The following is a 5423-nucleotide window of genomic DNA, read 5'->3' on the forward strand; positions in this document are numbered from 1 at the left end:
GTTGGGTCACCTTTCTTTGGAATGGGAACAAATATCGATCCCTTCCAGTCAGTTGGCCAGCTGGCTGTCCTCCAAACTTCCTGGCACAACCAAGTGAGCACATGCAGGGCAGCGTCTGTTTGTTGAAATAAATCAATTGGTATGCAGTCAATTCCTGGAGACTTGTTTTTTGCCAATTCCTTCACAGCAACTTGAATTTCCTCCTTCATCACCATAGGTTCTTGCTCATATGTTATTTCATGAAATTCCTCTGTGTCAGCCAATCCTTTCTGATACAGTGACTCTGTGTATTCCTTACTTCTTCTTTTTATACATCCTGGATCATTCAACATTCTACTCAAACTATCCTTAAGTATTGCTACCCGTGGCTTGAATTTGTTTTTCAACTCCTTCCGCTTAAGAAACGCTGAGCGAGTCCGGCCCTTTTGATTTTCTGACTCCAGCTCTCTGCACATTTTATTATAGTATCTTGCTTTGTCATCCCGAGGTGCCTTTTGAAATTTTCTATTCAGCTCTTTGATTTCTTGATTTCTTCCTTTAGCTTTGGCTTCTCGGAGCTCTAATGCAATACTCAGGGTCTCATCTGACATCCATCTTGGTCTTTTCTTCTTCTTTAGCCTTTGTAATGATCTTTTGCATTCTTCATGGACGATTTTCTTGATAGCCTCCCGGAGCTCATTTGCTCTAAGCTCATTGGTGCTCAAGGCCTCAAACCTGTTCCTGAGATGGTTTTTAGATTTGAGTGGGACAGACTTAAGGTCAAATCTTGGTTCCCGTGGACTTGACTTAATTTTCCTCAACTTCAGCTTGAATTTGCATATGAGTAGTTGGTGGTCTGTCCCACAATCAACACCCGGCCTGGTTTTCACTGCTGATATTGAGCTTCTCCAGTGAATCTTTCCACAAATGTAATCGATTTGGTTCCTATGCATACCATCAGGTGAGATACATACTGTTTATTACCATAGTTAAATACCAGATACTCTAATAAATATTTTATACACATTAATTTAATGTTTAGAATGATTATTGTTACCTCCATTACACAGATAAGGAAACTAAAGCAGTAGGATATTAAATACAGTAAGTTCACTTACTCAACAACAGTTTTAGATTGTTGTTAAGTGCTATCAAGTTATAGCAATCTTACAAACAGTAGATCTGAACTCTGTCTTATCCTGTGCCGTCCTCATCACCTCTGACACATTCAAAATCAGACAAATCAGTTTGAGAGGCCACTAAATTCATAGCTAAGAAAATTTCCTTTGAAAGAAAATCCTACAGAAATATTACTCCAGCCCTGAAGCTGGTTGAATAAATAGCTCTCTTGGGGATTATGTTGTTTCCCATGCTTTTTATGTACCACCCTATAGTTTAGTGATCTGTTCGTTTCTCTCATCCTTCATATAGTTGAGCAGACTTAAACAAAAAGCTGTATTTAAAAAATTGGACCAAAATATGTAGTTAAAAATTACTTTAGCCTACTCTCAGAATAACTGGGTACTCTTAATTTGGAACGTTATTTTGATCATCCTACAAAAACTCCTAACTCTGATTCGAATAACGAAGAACAAACACTCAAGCCTCCAGGGCACAGTGATTCACATGGTTTGTTAATTTCTCTGGTCTGAATTTGCTGAGTAACAGCATTTAATTTCCCCTGTACCTCCAAGTTCAGCTTCTGCGGTGCTATCTAGGTCAAATGAAACACCATTTGCCAGGGATATAATGTCATTCTCTCTCTAGTCTACACTAGTTGCTCATTCCCCTTCATATTTATTTGATAAATATGAACACTTTTGTCTCTGGGAAATATGTTCTCTAAGTTAACGTTATGAAAACGCCCAGAATTTTCCTGCCCTGGCTCTACAGGTCAGGTCAGGGATGGAAAGGTCCCTGCTGGCTGCTGGAACTCAGAGCTCACAGGTCTGTTGCTAGGAGACCATATTGATCTTTGGTAACCTCTTTAAATATGACCTCCTAAACTTCCCAGTGATTGATTGCCATTATTTTAGCAGTTGGGTAGTTATAAGCCTTGCATTGTCTTCAGTATTTATAGAGATTTTAAAAAATAATGATTTGAGATTGAAACAGTTTAGGGAATTTTTTTTAAGATCTACATCAATCATTAAGAATGCTGTCCATTCAGTGTGCCCAATTTTAAATATAATTAAAAGGTGAATAGTTACAAATTTGTTTGCCTTATTATAGGTACAATATGATTATAAAAACAAATTTTATTTTATTAACCAAAGTTAGTTTGCTTCTTACTGATCAACATGAAACAATTTCATAATCTGCCTTGATTATCTATCAGCACAAAGCTGGGGCACAAAATTGTAAGTGAAATGGCTTTTTGACGGACAATTCTGTTTCAAACATTAAAATATTCCACCCATGGAAAACACAGCTAATTTAATCACAGTATAGTGTTTTAATGTCTGGCCCTGGAAGGTCAAATTGGACAGTGTGGTCAATAAATCAAAGGCCAGACCAATGGGATACAATGATTCATGTCTGGGTAGAGGAGTTTACAGAATTAGAATGCTGCTCCTGTCATCAGTTTGGCAGCTTATACAACTATGTGAACACAGGTCCCAAAGATTCAATGCATGATGTAAATATAATTTTGTCTTGGGTTGCCATTGTTATGTGCCATTGAGTTGCCTCTAACTCATAGCGATCCTATGTACAATAGCTCTGAACCCTGTCATATCCTGAGCCAGTCTCATTGTCTCTGATACACCTGGCCCTATTACCCTAGTCACTGTGTCAATTCACCTCATCCAGTGTCTTCTTCTGCACTATTCCTCTATGCTTCCAAGCATGATGTCTTTCTTCAATGATTGGTCTCTTCTGGAAACATGTCCGAAGTATGTGAGATGGAGCTTTAAAATTCTAGCCTCCAGAGAGCAACTGGTTTTCACCCTCTCCAGGATAGACCTGTTTGTTGTTTTGGCAGTCTGTGGTATGTTCAATACTCTTCTCCAGCAACACAACTCAAAGGCATCAATTCTTCTTCTGTCATCTTTAGTCATTGTCCAACTGTCTAATGCATTGCAAGGAAATGTAAAGACCATGGCCTTAATCAGGTGCACCTTAGTTTCTATACTGATCCTGTTGCTCTTCAGTACTCTAGAGAGGTCCCTGACAGTAGACTTTCCTAATACAATGAATGTGTCTTTTCATTACCTGGATGCTGGTGCCAAGAGTGTTGATTGTGGACCAAGCAGGCAGAAATAGTTAATCACTTTAAGTAATTTATTCTTGTAGAAAAAATTCAAGCCTTGAGATTCAATAGTGAAGGATTCTATGACAAAGTGTAGAAAATTGAAAAAAGTATTGAAAAGAATGAGAATGCCAGAACACTTAATTGCACGTGAGTAAAACCAAGAAGTTATTGTGCGAACAGAGCAAGGGAATATTACATGGTTTAAAATGAAGAAAGGTGTGCATCAGAGTTGTATCCTCTCTCCATACCTATTCAATCTGTATGGTGAGCAAATCATTTGAGAATCTGGATTCTATGAAGAGGAATCTGTCAGTAGAATTGGAGCAAAACTCATCAATAACATTCGTTGGGCAATGACACAAACTTGCTTGCCGAATGTGAGGAGAACTAGAAGTGTTTGCTGCAGATGGCCAAACACTGCAGCTTTCAACATGGATTACATCTTAATGTCAAGAAAACGAAAATCCTTGCCACTGGATTTATAGGCAATGCCATGATAGATGGAGAAAAGACTGAAACCGTCAACAACTTCATCTTACTTGGTTCTACAATCAATATGCTTGGTAATCACAGTCAGGAAATCAGTCGAAGCATTGCACTGGGAAAGTATGCACCCAGACTCTCTAAATTATTGAGGAGCAATGATGTCAGTTTGAGGACTAACGTGTGCCTTCTTTAAGCCATGGTCTTTACAGTCACTTGCTATGCATCAGAGAGCTCGTCAGTGAATAAGGATGACAAAAGAAGAATAGATGCCTTTGAGTTATGGTGCAGGAGAAGAGAACTGAACATCCCATGGACTTCAGTACAAAATAACATATTTTTTAGAGAAGGTGTAGCAAGAGTGCTCCTTGGAGATAAAGATGACAAAGCTTTTATATATACTTTGGACATGTTGCTAGGAAATCCTATTTTTTGGAGAGGGTCATTATACTTGGAAGGTGGAGGGATGATAAAAGAGAAGACCACCCTCAACCAGGTAGATTGACAAAGTTACTATAGCAATGGGCTTGAGTGTGAGGATGGCACAGGATAGGAAAGTGTTCAGATCTGTTCATAGGGTCACTATGAGTCATGCTCAACTCAACAGCACCTAACAGCAACAACTACACATGACAAAGATAGTGAATGGTGCATGAACTTGAAGAGGAAAATAATACACAGACACAGTATTAAAAATTTATCAATGTTCAAACATTTCAGTAGGTTTCATATAACCATGATCCAACTAAGTTAAAGGAATGAGTCCAAACTGCAATAAAACCATTGACAAAGTAGCTCAATAGTAATTAATTATATAAAAGAGAATGTATATGAATGATTGGATGAAACAAAATGCACATGAATGAAACACACTATAAATGTGTGTTTAGACACACTATAAATGAAACACACTATAAATATAAATTATTATATGCAAATCAATTAAAAAAGTAAAAAAACAAGAGTAAATTACCTTTTTCATTTAGTAAAAATAATCTTTAAAAAAATTCAAAATGTCTATTTGCCAGATGCCTTGCAATTACTAATTTACAGATACATAATATAATATATTACTAAATAAAAATATATAATATATGCTACATATATTACATATTATATATTATAGGTAATGAACAGCACATTAGCAGAGAACTGCCAGAAGTCCAGGCTGGGTTTAGAAGGGGTCGTAGTACTAGGGGTATTGTAGCTGATGTTAGATGGATTTTAGCTGAAAGCAGGAAATACCAGAGGAATGTATATATATCTGTGTTTCATTGACTATGACGATCATAACAAACTGTGGCTGACTCTGAGAAGAATGGGAATCCCAGAATACTTGATCGTTCTAATGTGAAACCTACACTTGGACCAGGAGGCAGTTGTCAGACAGAGCAAGGGAACACTGCATGGTTCAAAATTGGGAAGGGCGTATGCCAGGGATGTGTCCTATCTCCATACCTTTTTAACCTGTATGCAGAACATTATCCTGGAGGCTGTGCTCTATGAGGAGAAATGTGGGTTCAAAATTGGTGGAAGATCTATCAACAATCTGCAATATGCAGATGACACAACCCTGCTTGCTGAAACTGAGGAGGACCCGAAGCGCTTTCTGCAGAGAGTCAAGGACTGCAGCCTCCAATATGGATTGAGACTCAATGTCAAGAAGACAAAGATTCTCACCACTGGACCAATTGGCAGCATCAGGATG

This window comes from Elephantulus edwardii, unplaced genomic scaffold (genome assembly GCF_000299155.1).
Source record: "Elephantulus edwardii isolate Elephantulus edwardi_28Jun2011 unplaced genomic scaffold, EleEdw1.0 scaffold00008, whole genome shotgun sequence".
NCBI classification, from domain to species: domain Eukaryota; kingdom Metazoa; phylum Chordata; class Mammalia; order Macroscelidea; family Macroscelididae; genus Elephantulus; species Elephantulus edwardii.